The sequence below is a fragment of the Vulpes vulpes genome, unplaced genomic scaffold (genome assembly GCF_048418805.1).
Source record: "Vulpes vulpes isolate BD-2025 unplaced genomic scaffold, VulVul3 u000000690, whole genome shotgun sequence".
Taxonomy (NCBI): domain Eukaryota; kingdom Metazoa; phylum Chordata; class Mammalia; order Carnivora; family Canidae; genus Vulpes; species Vulpes vulpes.
In genome coordinates this window covers 344,506-364,364 of record NW_027325818.1, presented here as the reverse complement: position 1 = coordinate 364,364, position 19,859 = coordinate 344,506, and the positions used below count along the sequence as shown (strand labels likewise).

The 19,859-nt window shown below is 38.2% G+C and overlaps 1 protein-coding gene across 6 annotated transcripts in view; it reads right to left on the bottom strand.

Annotated features, from left to right (window-relative positions):
- HDAC8 (histone deacetylase 8) overlaps positions 1 to 19,859 on the bottom strand; it is a 220,873-nt gene that overhangs the window by 40,538 nt on the left and 160,476 nt on the right. The gene's annotated exons all lie outside the window — the stretch shown is intronic.

Sequence of the window (19,859 nt, the reverse complement as noted above, 5' to 3'; positions counted from 1 at the left end):
GTAGGAATTCTTAATTCTGAGTGTAGGGGATGGGTAATGGATAAGATTTCATGGAGGAGATTGGAAACTGAATTGGCCTTGAAAGATGAGTAAGATTTAAATAGGAGGGGAGAGAAGGTAAGAAAGGCAGAGGAAGAAGAATGAAGATATATTTTAGAAAAGTCATCACAAATTAATTTATGAGAAAGAACACAGTACTGGGTCATAACCAGCACCAGCACAGCTCTGTAAGCAACTTTCTTGTCTTCTCTGTAAGCACATCTTCTCTTTGTGATGAGAATGATAGACTGATGGGCTTGGCAGAGTCAGTGGAAAAGTCATGGATGGACTTGATACATCAGAGTAGGATTTGTCTCTGATATAGCCATCAGAGTGGTTACTTGGGAGCAAATCAGGGTTGTATTTGCTTAGAACTGATTGATGCATTTGTTTTCTCATTCACTTGATACCAACATCTCCTGAGCACTCCTGCGTATCAGGTTCTGGGCACAAAGAGATGAATGAGACCCAGCTTCTGGGGAGACAGCTGTGGAAACTCTAATTCTAATGCTTTGTGGTAAGTGCCATGATAGATGTGCAGGCAAGGAGCTCCTGGAGTACAGAGGGGAAGACAAAGCAAAGAAGTGCTCTCTGAGTCAGCCTCTAACTGATTTCTTGGTCTTCCCGCCCTCCTTAAGTTTTCTGTCAGAAATTCAGATCTGATCATGTCATTCCCCTTACCTAAAAAACTGGTGGTGGGGATCCCTGGATGGCTCAGTGGTTTAGCACCTCCTGCAGCCCGGGGCCTGATCCTGGAGACCCTGGGTCGAGTCCCACGTCAGGCTCTCTGAGTGGAGCCTGCTTCTCCCTCTGCCTGTGTCTCTGCCTCTCTCTCTCTCTCTCTCTCTCTCTGTGTCTATCATGAATAAATAAATAAAATATTTAAAAAAAAACTGTGATTGGCTCCCCACTGACTGTAGGGCCAAGTCCAAACTCTAAAAGCAGGACATACAAAGGCCTTTACAGTCTGATCCAACTGACTTCTCAAGTCTTATACCATGGTCCACGCCATAATTCCTACACTGTAGCCACACTGAACTGTAGCCACTCTTCCCACTCCTCTTTATCTGATTGACTCTTCTGCTTCCCTTCAGCCCTTGCTAAATGTTGCTTCTCTCTTGTACGAGCCCCAACTCCCCCAGATGGAGCAAGTTCCCCCTCTGGATTCCCACAGCTCATTGTGAACTTCTCTATTCTGGCACTTATTACATTAGAGTGTAATTGCTTGTTTATATGCCTGTTTCCCACTCTGGGCAGTGTTCTCCTTAAGGTTGGGAACTGGGCTTTATTCTTTTCTTCATCCTTGAAATGTGGTATGGGCCTGGTACATAGTAGGTGCTCCATACATCTTTGCTGAGTGAATGAATGACTCTGACATGTGGCCACTTGGGCCCAGTCGTCAGCAGCTGGCATTACTTAACTTGAGAGATGCATAAAAAATGAAGGTCAGCCAGAGTAGCTGAAAAACAGGCAGCTCTAGTGACATCATGAAAAATACAAAACTGGAGAAGGCTGAGACAATGCTCCCACTCAGCCTTTTAACAAATGACTCTCCCTTCTAAGCAGCCCCTTTTTGTCTCCCTCCCATTCACTTTCAAAAACCCAGTCATTGAAATGATTCTAATTATTCATGGTCAGTGGCATATCCAGGAAACACTTAGCTTACAAGCAATTAAAATACACTAAAATAGATTTATGCAGGTTGAACCTGATCCTGCTGGAAAGAAGGGAGTAAATGACTTATATCTTGGAGGGGTATTTGCTTCCTGAGATTGGTCTTTATCACTCTATCTACTGTGCTAGTTTGGTGCTAACATGGCAAACATCTGGAGGTCATTCTTAAGGCGACTGTGCTGTGAACAGTACAAGGAGCCTATAGACTGTGTGCTTAACCTCAGTCAGATGTCCCATGAATGAGTGAGCTGCCTCTACTCACATCCACCCCAATATGAAGGAAAGGCTGGCTCAGGAGCAGGCAGCTCTGGGCAGTAGAAAAGCTCCCAGCAATGTGATTGGGAGTTTGGTTTCCAATCATTGGAACCACTTGGAATCACTTAACCCCTCAAGGCTCAGTCTCCACATTGGTAAAATGGGAACACAAATCTTTGCCCTGCCAGCTTTAAAGGGCTGTTTATGAGGATCAATGGAAAAAATTTTGTGAAAAGTTCTAGAGGCCAGACCAATGGAGGGGGTTTCACTTTGATTACAAAAACTAACTTGGGGCTGTTGGGTCCCTTCAATGCTCTAGATGTGGCTAACGTTCTTCAGCAAATTAATAAAGGTATACTGTGACTCATCCCCAATAGTTTATTTAAGAGTTCACAGAAGGATGATTCATTACCTTGCCATACTTAGACCAGCACTGTTTTTTTTAAGTTTATTTATTTATTTTTTAGTAATCTCTACACCCAATGTGAGGCTCAAACCCACGACTCCAAGATCAAGAGTTGCATGCTCTTCCCACTGAGACATCCAGGTGCCCCAAACCAACAGTGTTTTAATGTCCCTCTAACGAAGATGGCAGTCAGCAGCTAAACACACAGGCCATTTGGTTGAGAATAGACATAGGGCAACAAAGGCCTAGCACATGGAGTCCAGGTGTCCTCAGAGATTTTGTATTATCCTTCCCCACAGCAGGCCCTGCTTCCTTGGGTTTGATTCTAGGAGGAAAAAAGGACTCCTTTTGTTTTCTGAGAAGCTTAGAGCATATAGTTAAACCATTCAGTAGGCCAGTGTGATCGGTGCAAAATTTAGAATGAACAAATTGAAACGGCGTATTTTGGCATCAGTTTTTAAGTTAAATGCAAAGGAACAAAAAAAAAGCCAAAAGGCTGCCACAAAAGCAGGGCGGGGAAGCAAAGGTCTTGGCAAATCAGTAAACTAGAGTTATGGTCCATCTGGAAGTTTGACTTTAAATTATTAAGGCCTTAAGATACATACATTAATGGAAAGTCGTTGACCTTCCATCTGCAAAAGGGTCCTGGGTTCCTTCATGCTCTGTTGCATTGTCCTGTCTTTCTGTTCTCTTTGGAAACAATGCTCGGCCCTCCCTTCTCAGCCTAGACCATTTCTACTCAGGTTTCGAGACTCAGAAATGTAACATCTTTGAAGTCTTTGTGGACTTCCCAAAGGTGAAGTTCCTTATTCCCTCCTCTGTGCTTATGCAAGGCCTTTTATAGTCCTCTGGCTTTCTCTGACATATTTGTTTATATGCCCTTCTTCCACATTAGACTGTGCAGCTCTCAGAAGCAAGAAGCCCATGGTAGCTTTACTTAGCACAGAGCAGGGCACAAAGATGGCTCTCATTCAAGGCTAGCTGAACAAATGAGCATTTGAGCTTACACGCGCTGAATTCATTTATTGGATCTGCACAGGACCCCAAAGGAACGCTCATTAGGCAAAGATTTGATATGGTATACATGCTTCTTCCACACTGGTTTGCCTGATTAGTGACTGTCTTGGTGTTGGCGGGCAGCAAGAAACCCACTGGCAGGGGCAGCCTGAGAATGTACCAGGGTCTGGGAGGCTTTCTGGTCCAGGCTATTGGCTTGGTTCCCACAGCCTGCAAACGCGAGCTAGAAAAGTATGGTTCTCCACTCCCATCCCTCAACTCTCATGTGCTTGCTTCTCAGGAAGTTGCCCAGCAGCATCATTTAGTACATTTGAAAATTGAAAATGCACCCATTAGCAGAGAGGAATGCTCATCGACAGAGCCTGACCTGGCCTTGGCTCCCACAGAAGCTCCAGCTCAATAGCCACAGCCTCTGGTTCTCTTGGTTCTGCTAATGGTGAACTCAGTGACTTTGGACACATTGACTTATCTCACATTCCCTATCCCCCAAATGGGGAGAATAATGAAGATGTTGCATGCACTGAGTCAATAAGAAGTTTGACTGAGATCCCTGTGGACAGGGAAAGCAGGGCAGCCCCGGTGGCGCAGCGGCTTAGTGCCGCCTGCAGCCCAGGGTGTGATCCTAGAGACTGGGGATCGAGTCCCGTGTTGGGCTCCCTGCATGGAGCCCGCTTCTCCCTCTGCCTGTGTCTCTGCCTCTCTCTCTCTCTCTCTCTGAATGAATAAATAAATAAATCTTAAAAAAAAAAAAAAGACAGGGAAAGCAGCAGTTGATGCTGGCAGAGCCTGCAGGGTTTTGTTGTTTTGCTGGTTTCTGTTTGTAAGTGTGAATCATTCTGCCTCAAGCTCAGATATGCAGCCTGTGGAGGGGAAGAGAGGAAGGACAGGCAGGCACCTTTGGCCTGGGCTACAGGGAAACCAGTGAACACAGAGTAGAAAGGATGGGATGGAATGGGAGGAGAGGGGTTGGGATAAGAGGGGACAGGATGGAACTGGATGAGATAGATGCTTAGCTGCTGGCTTGCAGACAGCTGGTCTCCTGCTCCCTGGTAGGGACTAGGAGCAACAAGTTCTGATGCCTGTGCGTACTGGAGCAGTTTTGAATGGAAATCAAATAAAACTCATGACAAAGTCAATCTGACACATCTTTAATGATACACCTAATGATTATTGTGCTGTACTGTAATTAGGCATAATGGAAAGCAGCTCCCAGGAATGACTGTAATTATGATTATATTTACACAGCTGAACCAAATGGGAATGGGGTTTGGGGTTGTCTGGACAGGAGGCAGAGCAGAAGGCTAGTTTCAAGGCATTTCTGTGACTCTCCTTTTGCTCCCCTCCTCATCTCACTCTGAGGTTACAGTCACTACATCCTTTTTTGGGGAACAAAGATCTGATGAGGGGTTTGGATGGCTTGCTCCTTCCTCTAGCAAGGGAGAGGCCACCCTGAAGCTCCTAGGGTTAGAAAATCTGGGATGTTCAGAGAGGCTTTGGGCTGAGTAGTCCTGACTCTTCTAGGCCTGAAATTCTACCAAGTGGCCTTAAGACTAAAAAGTATATGCCTAAAGTATGGGCCATGTTTGGATCCTGATTTGAACAAATCCATACAGAAAGTATTTTTGAGATAATTGGGTAAAACTCAACAGTGACTGGTATCAGATGATATTAAGGAATTAGTAATTTTGTTGAGTTTGGTGTTGGTGTTGTAGTTATGTTAAGAAAAGGTCCTTATCTTTTGGAGAAACATATGGAAATATTTATAGGCCAGCAATTGTGGAATCGTATAGTACTAGGGATTTGCTTTAAAATACTTCAATAAAAAATGGGGATTAGGAAAAATAAGAATGGCAGAATGTTGATAATTGTTGAACCTGGGTGATGGGTACATGGCGGGGGTGGGTGTGTGTGTGATATTATACTCTTCTCTCTACTGTGTATATGTTTGAAAGTTCCCAGAACAAAATGTTTAAAGAAATCACATACCCTAGATTGCTCTGGCAGGATTCATACATTAGTGAAAATTAGTTTGATCATGCTAACAACACACAGCAGATGCCGCAGGTGGGTATAGGCAGGGATTGGGAATGAGACGTTTGGATGGGCAGAGCCAGAGAGTGGGCAGATGTATGTTGGAACATGGGCCACTGTCAAGGAGTGTGAAGTCCTGGCGGGGTAGAGAAATGTGTGCAAGAGAATAGGGAATCTGAATGGTCAGGGCACATACAGTCTGAAAGTTCTGGGAGAGAAGGCAGGAAGTGAAAGAAGAGAGGAGACAGAGTGTGATAGATGCTCATGTCTATGTGTTAGGTCATCCACTAGCCTATAAGCTCCTGGGGTTGGACCTGTCTTCCCCACAGCTCCCAGGACCTTAGTTTATTTATTTCACTGATTCATTTACTTAAGAATGTTTATTGGGTGCCCCCTATAGCCAGGCAATACAAATGTGTGCATTTGGTAGGCAAAGGAGATAGAGCAGCTCACATTCCAGTGGAAGAGACAGACAGTACATAAACAACAAGAATGAATATGCTTCCTAGCAGAACATCAGAGACTTGGGGAGCATCCTTACCTTAAATTAAATGCTGGGGAAGGAGAAGTGCTAGTGTGTGCTCAGATACTATAGGGAAAAGTGGGATCAGTATACTTGGATATGTATTAAACTGGATGATGACGATAATCATATTCACACTCAAAATTTATTTCAGGGATTCTGGAGCCAGATGACCTGAATTTTAATTTTGGCTCTGCCATTTGATAGCTGTGTGGTTTTTGGCAGGTTACTTACACTACCTGTGCCTCAGTTTTCTCATCTGGAAAATGGGGATGATGATAACACTATGTATTAAAATGAGATAAAGTTCTCAAAGCACTTAGAATAGTATCTGGCATGCAGTAAATGATATATAAGGGTTTGCTATTATTATTTATTACTGTGAGCCAGTGACTGTGCTAAAGCTTTATTTACTCATTCATGTATATTTAACACAAGCCAGTTCTAGGCCCAAGAGAAAAAATGCTATTATGGAGTTTACATTTGACCTAACTTTATTCTCACACAATATGAGAGAGGTCCTGTGCATATCCCCATTATAGAAAGATGAAAAGTGAGGCTTAAACCTGTTAAGTCACTTGTCCAAGGTCACAGAGCTCATGGTTGAATGTTAGGATTCTATCTCTGATCTGTATGACTCCAAAAACCATTGCTGTAGAACTAGAAATTGGAAAACTATGGCCCATAGGCCAAATCTATCCTTCTATTTTTCCCCTTGAGGATATAATTCACCCTTTTAGAATACACAATTTAGATATTCAAAAGTAGTCTTTTTTCCAAGATTATGCAACCACCACCACTAATTCTGGAATATTTTCACCATTCCAGAAAAAAAAAAAGCCCTGTATTCATGAAGCATTCATTTCCCCTTCTCCTTGGCCCTACCAATTACTATTATACTTCCTATCTCTATGGATTTGCCTATTCTGGATATTTATTATAAATAGAATCATATAACACATAGTCTTTTGTGTCTGGCTTCTTTCACTTAACGTGATGTTTCAAGATTCATCCACATTGTAGCATCTATCAGTCATTTGTTCCTCTTTATGGCTGAATAATATTCCACTGTATAGATATACATTTGTTAATCCACTCATCAGTTGATGAACATTGAGCTGTTTCTACATTCTGGCCATTATTAATAATGCTGCTATGAAATTTTGTAAGTTTTTGTGTGAACATACATGGATAAATATCCAGAACTAAAATATCCGGGTCATTTGATAACTTTATGTTTAACTTTGCGAACTGCTAGGCTATTTTCCAAAGAGGCTACACCATTTTACATTCCCATCAGTAATGTACAAAGGTCCCAATTTCTTCACATCCTTGCAAACACTTGCTATTGTCTTTTTGATTATAGTTATCCTAGTAAGAGTGGAGTGGCATCTCATAGTAGTTCTGGTTTGCATTTCTTTAATGACTAGTGATTTTAACATTTCTTCATTTGTTTATTGGCCATTTGTATGTCTTCTTTGCAGAAATGTTGATTCATATCATTTTGCCCATTTTTAAATTGTATTATTTTGTTTTTTAGTATTGAGTTTGTATGAGTTTTTAAAATGCATTCTGGATACAAGTCTCTTATCAGTCCTATGATTTGCAAGTATTTTCTCCCATTCTGTGGGTTGTTTTTTCACTTTATTGATAGTGTTCTTTGAAACACAGAGGTATTTAATTTTGACTAAGTCCAGTTTATGTTTTTTCTTTCTTTTTTCCTGTGGTAAAAGCACAATTATCTGTTTTTTTCCCCCTTTGGTACCTTGGGCATTTGGTGTCATATTAAAGAAGCTAATTCAAGGTTATGAAGATTTACACCTACATTTCTTCAAAGAGTATTATAGTTTTAGCTTTCACATTTAGGTCTTTGCTCCATTTTGAGTTAATTTTTTATGTATGGTGTGAGGCAAGAGTCCAATTTCATTCTTTTGCATGTGGGTATCTAGTTACCCCTGCAGCATTCATTGGAAAGACTATTATTTTCTCATTGAGTGGTCTTGGGACCCTTGTCAAAAATCAATTGACCATAGATATAGAGGTTTATTTCTGGACTCTCATTTCAACTCCTTTGATCTACAGATCTCTCTGTATGCCAGCACCACTGGCTTGACTATTGTAAGTTTTGAAATCAGGAAACATAAAACCTCTAACTGTGTTGTTCTTTTATTAAGACTGTTTTAGATATTCTGGGTCTCTTGCATTTCCATATGAATTTTAGGATCAATTTGTTAATTTCTCAAAAAGAAACTAGCTGGGATTTTTATAGGGATTATGTTGAATCGATAGATCAATTTTGGGTGTGTTGTTATTTTAAGAATGTTAAATCTTCCAATCCATGAACACAAGATATATTTCTATCCAACTGTGTCTTGTAGTTTTCAGTGCACACGTTTTGCATTTCTTCTATTTATTTATAAGTATTTCTTTCTTTTTTAAAAAAAGATTTTATTTATTTATTTATTCATGAGAGACACACAGAGAGAGAGAGAGAGAGGCAGAGACACAGGCAGAGGGAGAAGCAGGCTTCATGTAGGGAGCTCGACACGGGACTCAATCCTGGATCTCCAGGATCACGCCCTGGGCTGAAGGTGGCACTAAACCGCTGAGCCACCCAGGCTGCCCTATTTCATTCTTTTTAATGCTATTGTAATAGGCATTGTTTTCTTAATTACATTTTTGGATTGTTCATTGCTAACCTATGAAGATAAAATTGATTTTTGTATATCGATCTTGTAGCTAGTAAACTTGCTGAATTCATTTTTTAAAAAAGGCTCATTTTTAAAAATTTTATTTTTTTAAAGATTTGATTTATTTATTTTAGAGAGAGAGAGAGAGTGAGCATGTAGGTGAGGGGCAGAGGTAGAGAATCTCAAGCAGACTCCTCGCTGAGTGCATAGCCCAACAGGGGGCTTGATCTCATGACCAGAGATCTTGACCTGAGCCAAAACCAAGAATTGGACACTTAACTGACTGAATCACCTAAGTGCCCCTAAGAAAGGCTTAATTGTTTTAGGGCAGTTTTAGATTGACAGTAAAACTGAGAGGAAGGTACAGAGATTTCCCGAGTACCTATTGCCTCCACACATACATGGCTTGGCTCATTATTGCCTCCACACATACATAGATGGCTTGGCTCATTACTGGAGTGGTGCATTTGTTATAATTGATAATAAATTTACATCATTATTATCCAATTGTCCATAGTTTACTGTAGGGTTCATTCTTGATGTACATTTTACAGATTTGGACAAATGTAACATGACATATATTCATCATTATAGTATCAGACAGAGTATTTTCACTGCCCTAAAGATCCTCTGTGCTCTGCCTATTCATTAACTACTGATGTTTTTATGGTTTTCATACTTTTTCATTTTCTAGAATGTCATATAGTTGGAAGTATACAGTATATAGCCATTTCAGACTGCTTCTTTCACTTGGTAATATACACGTAAGTTTCCTCCAAGTCTTTTCATGATTTGATAGTTCATTTCTTTTTAGCACTGAATAACATTCCATTGTTTTGATGTACCACAATTTATCCATTCCCCCACTGAAGGACACCTTGGTTGCTTCCAAGTTTTGGCAATTATGAATAAAACTGCTCTAGATATCTGTGCACAGGTTTTTATGTGGACATAAAATTTCAATTCCTATTAGTAAATACCAAGGAGCACAACTGCTGGATCATTTGGTAAGAGTATTTAATTTTGTAAGAAACTGTCAAACTGTCTTCCAAAGTGGCTGTACCATTTTACATTCCCACCAGCAATGAATGAGATTTCCTACTGCTCCACACCCTCTCTAGCATTTGGTGTTGTCAGTGTTCTGGATTTTGGCCATATGGATGAATTTTTTAGCTCCAATATTTTTGTGGATAACTTAGGATTTTTTTATATAAAAAATCATGTAAAAATCATGTAATCTGCAAATAGCAGCTTTATTTTTTTCTTTCCTATCTGGGTGCCTTTTATTTATTTTTCTCCAATTACCCTGGCTAAAAATTCTAGAACAATATTGAATATAAGTGGCAAGAGTGGACCTTCTTGTCTTGTTCCTGATCTTAGGAGGAAAGTTTTCTACCTTTTAAGTATTAAGTATGATATTAGATGTAGATTTTTCATAGATACCCTTTATCAGGTTGAAAAAGTTCCTTTCTATTTCTAATTTATTGAGTGTTTTTTTTATGATGAAAGGGTATAGGAATTTGTCAAATGATTTTTCTTGTGTCTACTGAGGTGATCATAGCTTTGGTTTTTTTATTCTACAGATATGGTGGTATATTTCATTATTTAATTTTCAGGTGTGATAACAACTTTGCATTTCTGGAATAAATTGTACTCAGTCATGGTTATGATCCTTTTTATATGTTGCCTGACTTGGTTTGCTATTATTTTTTTGAGGATTTCTGTGTCTATATTCATAAGAGATATTGGTCTGTAGTTTTCTTTCCTTGTGGTTTTTGTTTAGTTTGGTATCAGGGTAGGCCTCATAGATTGCATTGGGAAATGTTACCTCCTTTTCTGTTGTTTTTGAAAATATTGATTGAGAGAGAGAGAGACAGAGAGAACATTGAATGCGGGTGGGAGGAGGGGCAGAGGGAAAGGGAGAAAAATCCCAAGCAGACTTCCTGCTGAGCATGGAGCCTGACAGGGGGCTCGGTCCCACAACCTCAAGATCATGACCTGAGACAAAATCAAGAGTTGGAGGCTTAATTGACTGGGCCACCCAGGTGCCCCTCCTCTTCTATTTTTTTATTTTTATTTTTAAAAATTAAATTAAATTTAATTAATTTGATAGACGGAGAGAGAGAGAGAGCACACAAGCAGGGAGAGGGGCAAAGAGAGAGGGAGAAGCAGGTTTCCTGCTGAGCAGGGAGCTTGATGCAGGGTTCATCCTAAGACCTTGGGATCAGGACCTGAGCTGAAGGCAGACACTTAACCAACTGAGTCACCTAGGCTCCCTCTGTTCTATTTTTTTTTAAATGAAGGATTGATATTAAGTCTTTGAATGTTTGGTAAAATTAACCAGCAAAATCATATATGCCTGGAGTCTTCTTTGTGGGATTAAAAACATCTATGTATTAATTCAATCTTTTTTACTTGTTATAGGTCTCTTCAGATTTTCTATTTTTTTTCTTGAGTTAGTTTCTGTGGTATGTCACTTTCTAGGAATATGTCCATTATATCTAAGTTATATAATTTGTTTAATTTGTTGGCATACAGTTGTTCATAGTATTCCCTTATACTCCTTTTTACTTCTGTATAGTTGGTAGTAACGTTCCCATTCTCATTTCTTATTTTAATAATTTGGGTATTTTCTATTTTTTCTTGGTCTACCAAATGTTTGTCAATTTTGGTGATCTTTACAAATAATCTATTTTTGGTTTCATTGATTTTTCTGTATTGTTTTTCTATTTATTCTTACTTATTTTTGCTTTGATTTTTATGATTTCCTTTCTTCTGCTTGCTTTGAGTTTAATTTGCTCTTCTAGTTTCTAAAGGTGGAAATTTAGATTATTATTAATTTTAAAAGGTTTTTATTTATTTGAGAGAGAGAGAAAAAGAGAGAGAGAGAGAGAGTTCAAACAGGGGGAGGGGCAGAGGGACAAGCATACTCCCTGCTGAGTGAGGAGCCCCATGTAGGGCTCAATCCCCAGGACCCTGAGGTCATGACCTGAGCTGAAACCAAGAGTCAGACACTTAACTGACTGAGCCACCCAGGCACTCCATGATATTTTCTTTTTCCGAACATACACAATCACAACTATGAATTTCTTTTAAAGCATTGTTTTCACTGCATTCAATAACTTTTGGCATGTTTTGGTTGATCCATTTTGAAGTCTTTCCTAACTTTCTTTAACCCATTGGTGATTTAGGAGTGTGCTGTTTTCCACATATTTGAGAATTTCTCTAATTATCTTCTTTTATTGATTTCTAATTTCATTTCTTTCCATCTACTTTCATTCCAAAGTACTTTGTATGATTTCAATTCTTTTAAGTTTATTGAGACAGTATTTTGTAGTCTAACATATGTTCTGTCCTGGAAAATGTTCCATGTGCAATGATCTATTCTGCTATTGTTGGGTAGCATGTTCTATACATGCCTATTAGGTCCAGTTGGTTTAGTGTTGCACAAGTCTTTGATTTCCTTGTTGATCTTATGTCTAGTTGTTTTGTCTAGTTGAAAATGGAGTATTGATATCTCCAACTATTACTGTTGAATTGTTTATTTCTTCCATTAATTCTTCAATTTTTACTTCATGTATTTTGGGGCTCTGTTATTAGGTGCATACATATATTTATAATTGTTATGTTTTCCTGACGCTTGACACTTATACCATCATAAAATGTCTTTCATTGTCTCTGGTAACAATTTTTGTTTTACAGTCCATTTTGTCTCATATTAGTATGGCCACCCTGCTGTTTTGATTATTGTGTGTATAATATATCTTTGCTCATGTTTTTACTTTCAACCTATGTGTGACTTTGAATTTAAACTATTTCTCTTACAGACAATATATAGTTGGATCATGTTTTATAAATCCATTTTGCCAATCTCAGACTTAATTGGAGTGTTAATTCATTTACATTTAATGCAGTTACTTTTAAGCATTGTTTATGTATGCTATTGCTCTTTGTTTTCTAGATTTTATGCTTTTTTGTTTCTCTATTCCTCCATTACTGCCTTTAAAAAAATTAAATACATATCTTTTCCTGTGCCATTTTAATTTCCTTGTTGTTTTAAATAGATTTAAATGTGCGTGTGTGTGCGTGTGCGTGCGTGTGCGCTTTTTCCTTAGTGGTTGACCTGGGGATTACAATTAACATCTTAGCTTTTAACAATCTAGTTTGATTTAACACCAACTTAATTTTGGTATTATACAAATACTTTACTACTATACTGTTCCCTTCCCATACCACCCCTTTATGCTATTATCATACAAATTAAATCTTTATACATTGTATATTTATCAAAAGCAGATTTACAATTATTGCTACAGGCAGTTGCTTTTAAAAGCATATAGGGGAAAATTACAGATAAAAAATACACTTGTACTTTTATATTTACCTATGTAGTGACTCTTAACTGGAGATCTTTATTTTTCATATAGATTCAAATTACTAGTGTCCTTCAGGATTCTGTTTAGTATTTCTTGTAGAGCAGGTTAAATATTTCTTGTAGCATTAAATTCTCTCAGTGTTTATCTGTGAATGTCTTAATTTCTCCTTCATTTTTGTTGAATAGTTTTGCCAGATATAGAAGTCTTGGTTGATGAGTTTTTTTTTTCTTTCAGCACTTTGAATATCTGGCTTCCATGGCTTCTGATCAGAAGTTAGCTCTTAATCTTATTGAGGACTCCTTGTACATGATGAGTCTTCTCTTGCTTCTTTCAAGTTCTCTCTGTCTTTGTCTTTGGGCAGTTATGATGTGTTTCAGTGTGGATATCTTTGAGTTTATCCTACTTTGAATTTGTTGAGCTTCTTGGGTGTATTGATCAATGTCTTTCAACAAATTTGGAAAGTTTTGGGTTATTATTTCTTCAAACATCCTCCTTTCCTTATGGGATTCCTGCTATGTATATGTTGGTACACCTGATAGTGTCACACAGGTCTCTGAAGTTCTGTTAATTTTTCTTTATTATTTTTACTTTAAGCTCTTCAGACTGGATAATATCAATTGACCTGTTTTCAAATTTGCTAATTCTGTCTTCTGCCTGCTCAAATCTGCTGAACTCCTTTAGTGAATTTTTCATTTCAATTACTGTACTTTTCAACTCTAGAATTAGCATTTTTATTTTATTTTATAATTTTTGTGTGTTGGTATTCTTTGGTGAGAAATTGTTCTCATACTATTTTTAATTCTTTGTACATATTTTATCTTATTTATTTATTTTTGTATATTTTTTTCTTGGTGTTCGATTTGCCAACATATAGTATAACACCCAGTGCTCATCCTGTCAAGTGCCCCCCTCAGTGCCTGTCACCTTTGTACATATTTTAAAGTAGCTTATTTAAAGTCCTTGTCTAGTAAGTCCAACGTGTAGACATTCTTTGGGATGGTTTATGTTAATTAATGTTTTCAGTCTATTGACCATTCTTTCTTGTTTCTTTACATGTCTTTAATTTTTGTTGAAAAGTGGAAAATTAAAATGATATAGTGTGGTAACTCTGGATATCCAATTCTTTCCCTCCCTAGGGTTTGTAGTTGTTGCTGGTGGTATTTATTTGCTTAGTGACTTTTCCAAATTAATTCTATAAAGTTTGTATTCTATGTAATGTGTGGCCACTGAAGTCTCTATTTGGTTAGCTTAACATTCAGCTAATGGTTGGACAGAGATGTCCTGAAATGCCTGTAAGTCTCTCTGTCTTTGCCAAGAGGTTGTGTGTGCATGTTGGAGGCACACCCTCAACATTCAGCCAGGCAGTTCATCACTCTGTCTTAGCACTTCACTTGTGCAGAGCTTGAGGGTCAGCCAGAGGCCTTTCTCAGGTCTTTTCTGAGCATGCACAAAGCCCTAGTGTGCACACAGTTCTGTGCTTGTGTGTCCCCTCCTAGATTCCCAGGAGTATGTTGAAGCTTTTCAAAGTCCCTATAGACATCTCATTCCCTAGCTTTTTCTTTTTTTTCCCCCTAGCTTTTTCTTTTAAGCTTCTTGATTAGCCCAATATTTGCCCAAACTGTTATCTACTGCCTCAAGCAGCTGTGCAGTTAATCATTTGCATCTAATTGTTTTTGACAAATGCCTGAGGGAAAAAGTTTTTCACACTAAATAAGCTCTTAAGTCAGGTCTAATAAATAAAGCTTTGCAAGTGTTGTCTTCCAAGGAACAATCAGACAGGTCAAATAATAATTCTCTGGGAATGAGGCTTTGAAGGAGCTCCAACACTGTTCAGCTCCCTCTGGTGGCTGCTAGGCCTCTGATTTTCACCATTATTGTGGACTGTTGGTTTTCAAGGCTACCACCTCTGTTTTCATAAATAAAGTTTTATTGTAATCAAACCAAACTTGTTCACTTACGTATTGTCTGTGGCTGTTTTTGTGCTCACAAAAGTAGAGTTAAAAAGTAGTACAGAGACTATAAGGCCTGAAAAGCCTAAAATATTTACTATCTGCTCCTTTACTCAAAATGTTTTCAACACCTGCTCTAGACTAGTGCTAGACAGTAGAAATATAATGGGAGCCATATATGTAATTAATTTTTTTTGAGTAGCCACATTAAAAAGTAAAAAGAAACAGGTGAATTTAATTTTAAGAACATATTTTATTAAGCCATGATATTCAAAATATTATTGTTTCAAAATATAACCAATATAAAACTATTAATGAGATATTTTACATTTTTCTAACGAAGTCTTTGAAATCCAAAGTCTATTTTACACTTATAGCACATCTCAACTTGGACCAGCCACATTCTAAGTGCTAGTGGTTACCATATTGAACAATGGAACTTTAGATCCTTGCTACTCAAGTGTGGGCCCTGGACGAGCAATATTGTATCACCTGGTAGCTTACAAGAAAGCCACAACCTCAGGTTCCACCTTAGATTTACTGAATCAGAAATTGCATTTAACAGACCTTAGGTAATTCACATGCATATTGAAGTTTGAGAAATAAAGCTCTATACCATTTCGCTACTCTTTGGGATAAAGGCCCAGTGAGATATAGAATATAGCCCTCTGGTTAACTTGTCTTCTGCTCACTAGATGATGGTTGAATTATCTGAAAATCAGTCAAGTAAGGTGACTGTGTTCCAGACACTACAGTGTCTAGGCCCTGTGGGATTTACTGTGCTGAAAAGGACATGGTTCCTGCTTTCAGGGAACCTACAACTGCCAAAGGATGCCTGGAGAATAATACTCTACACAAGAAGTTCAGTTCTTCCTTCCCACTAAATCCTTTAAATAACTTCTCCATCTCAAATGTAAATGTGGCAACTAGGCACTGGATTGCTCAAGCAGGCATTCAACTCAAGAGGTTCATGGGACAGAAACAAAACAGTTTCACTCCATTTAAAATTGGCTCATAGCAATGGTCTGAAGCAAACACTCAGGCTTTAGGACGTGAACTCAATGGGTTCTTCTGAAAGGGTAGCAACCCTGTGTTTGTATAACAGGAAAGTTATAGCATTCATCATGCTCAGATTCAGGAACTATGCACTCAAGTCAAGAGAAACCTGACAGTCTGATTTCCAGGTTCCAGTGACTTAGAATAGGAATTCCTATTTAAAGCAAAGAAAATAAGAAATGAGGAAGTGCCAGTCCTTGTTTCTCTATGTAGGTGTTGACAAGCTATTAAATCATTAGGTTGTCCCTTGCCAGAAGCAGCAGAATAAATCTTGGAAATTGACAAATGGTCAGCAGCTCTGTGTGTGCCTGCACACTTAGAGACACACACAAAGGGCACACTGTTTCCCTTGGTTTATCTCCTGGCTGTGTAAATATTTCATCTGACATTTGGATTGGATTCTGAGCTAGTTTCCCACAAAGCTGACGGTTTTTAAATCTGCTATCATCAGTCTACAATAAACTATCTAACCCGTCTGCAGAGTACACTGCACTGGCAAACAGAACAAATGGAACCAGGAGACCCCAACATGCTTTTCTCAGATGTCTGAGGACAAGGAATTGCACCCAAGCTCTACTCAAGCCAGAAACACAAGCTATGAGGCAATTGCTTCATCCTGTTATACCAGCACCCACAAGCCCTTCCCACACAAGACCACTGCCAGCAGGAGGTCACAACACATAACTTGGGCCTGCCATCCTATTAAGACAGATCTTTGGCTCAGCGTAATTGCACCCCTGCCAAAGATGAGGATGACTGTAATCTCATTCATTCTGGGTTGTATTCATTCTGGCTCCCCTTCAGTTTCAGATGAATTCCTTTGGTTGTCCAAAATGTAGGAAATACTGTGGTAACTTAAACTACAAATTACTGGTTCAGAAAGCTCCTATATGGTAATAAAAAGAAAAGAAATACTAATATATGTTGCAATGTGATGACCGTTGAAAACTTTATGGTAAGTGAAAGAAGCCAGTGATAAAAGACCACATATCATAGAATTTCATTCATATGAAATATCCACAACAGGCAAATCTATAGAGATAAAAAATTTATGAGTTGTCACTAGGGTTGGTGGGGGGAGAGGAATGGAGACTAACTGCTCTGGGTATGAGATTTCTTCTAGGGGGCTGAAAATGCTCTGGAATTAGATACTGGTAATGACTGTACAACTTTGTGAATATACAAAATACCGCCGAGTTGCACATTTTATTTTTTTGAGTTGCACATTTTAAATGGGAGACTTTGAGGGTATGAGAATTATATCTTGATAAAACTGTTTCAGAAAGAGTTAGGGTCATTAAATGATCTCTTTCCTCTCCCTCCCTCGCCCAAAGCTCCTATATAAATCAGTATTCTCAGCTTTGCTATTTTGTATTCCACTTGTAGGAGATAAAAGCAAAAGGAAGGCATGCAGACTGGTACTAGGAAAGGTATAGGTTCAGAAGAAATCTATCTATTTTACTGCTACAATCCTCTATCCATCCAACCATACATTCATTCATTGAAAGTCTGCTACATACTAAGCACTAAGGATAGATACAGCATGAACAAACCTGCCCTTTCTACTAGGAGCTTATGACAATAATGTTGGGACCCTGAGAGACCCAATTCATGAATTGCTTTTTGAATAATCAAAAATTAAAATATGTTAATATCAATGTTACTGCTATTCACATTCCATTGTTTTGTGAAATTGGGAATTTATGGATGATACTCTTCTTTAATTTTAATACCTGAAGTGTAAACTATCCTAGGAAATTTATACTAATAGGAAAGTAAAATATTTAAAGAGCAAGGAAGGATGCAAACATCCTGTTTCCCCAAGATGTTGTTAAGCAAGAGTACTTTATGAATAGCCAAACCAGAAAGGTGACAGCATGTATTTTAAGGCTCCCTTCTTTAAAAGGAATTGCCTTTGTGAACCCACAGGATTTATTAAGAAGTGGCCTTTTCCTTTTTATCTCAATGTAAATGAAATTGTATATCTGTTGTAGTACTTCCGGTGTTAGTGTTGTGAAAGCTGGTACAAAGGAATCCAATGGTTCATTTCTTCAGGCAGTGTGTTATATGGAGAAATAACATCTGATCTTTGGAGTCAAAGTCAGTCAGGCCTGGGTTCAAATCCTAGCTCACATTTTAAATTCAGGCCTTTATCATCATCTCTTAATAGCTTCTGAGCTGTTTTTCCTATCTCTCAAAGTCATCCATTGTCCAGCATCCCCACATAAACTTTCAAAAATACAAATTGGATCTTGTCACTCCCTTACTGTAAATGCTTAAGTGACAGTTCATCTTTGATGGGAGGGTCTGAGCTCCTTAGTGTGATTCATAAAATGTTGGCTTCATAGCTTGGCCCTACCACACCTTCCTATTCTCCATCTTACATTTTTCACATAATTGTTTGTAGTTATATACACACACACACACACACACACTCCTCTACTCAGGCTGTTATGCCCTTCTAGAGCCACTTTCTATCCTTCTGTGCCTAACTAACTTTGAATGGGGTTTGCATTGGGGGTGGAATGGCAGCATAGCTTGTGTTGAGTACAGGCTCTCCAGCCAGATGCCCTGATGTAGCTTTTTTCCCCTTAATTTTGGAAGCTAGAGTAAAGGCAGTTGAGGAGATATTGACAATAACTGCAAAAAGCCCACCAAATTCTAGCATAAGCTACTTTAGAAGCATTTTATTTCAAAAAATCCCAGTAAGTGTTAGATGCATACAATATGAGATTCCAAAGGTGGAAAAGGGTATTTAGTAAAAGAATAATCTCTGACATGCCCTAAACACTCAGTTCCCTTACCAGCATGTTCCTGACTCTTTCAAGATATAGACTGCAATGTAAGCATAAAAATACAAGTTAACACAGTATGGTAACATACTCTATACAGTGTTTTGTACTTGCCCTTTTCATTTAACGACATTATATTATCCTTCCACAATGTACTACAGTTAATCAATCCTCTACTGGTAAGCATTTAGATTGTTTCTAAACTTTGATAAAGCTGCTTCTTAAGATCTCTTTCATTTTTGTAGTGAAACTGCTCATCCAAAGGGAAAATTTTTTTTAATTTCAATTCCTTTATATTCTTTTTCATTAAAAATTGCATTTACTGTGATTTTGTTTTCTAATTACAAAGGTAATACATTTCATTTGTAGAAAAATTGAAAGATATAAAAAACACACCAAAAAGGTCACTTATATTTCTAAAGCTAGTTAACATTTTGATGAATGTTCTTCTAGTATTTTTTTCTCTTCACATATGTGAACCTTACAAAAGGTCTACTCTCACATTTGAGGGGGGGAAATATGCGATAAAAAATAGTAAAAATTAATAATAGCTTGTCATGTTTTAGTCACTAAAGTACCTTAAATGCCTTATTGCATTTAATGCACACAACAACCTTAATAGGCATATACTATTCTCCTCATTTTACAGATAGGGAAACTGAGGCACAAAGAATTGCTTAGAGTCACACAGCTTAGGAAGTAAGACAGCTGGGGTTTGAGCCTAGATCTATTGGGCCCCAGATCATACTCTTACTCACTGCACTCATTGCCTCTGCCAGACTGCAGTGTCTAGAGAAACTGAAAATGGATAGAACCTATGACCCAGAAATTACATTTGCAGCTCTATGCTCTACAGAAACTTGCACATGTGCCAGAGGAGACAAGTACAAGAATGTTCACTACAATTGACTGAATTCAGTGGCAAAAATGCAGACTGATCCAAATGTCCATACAGATATGAATGGATAAATAAAACAGGATATTCATATTACAGATATTATGGATATCTATATCTATGGATATTATGGAGCAGCTAAATGGAATGACTTAG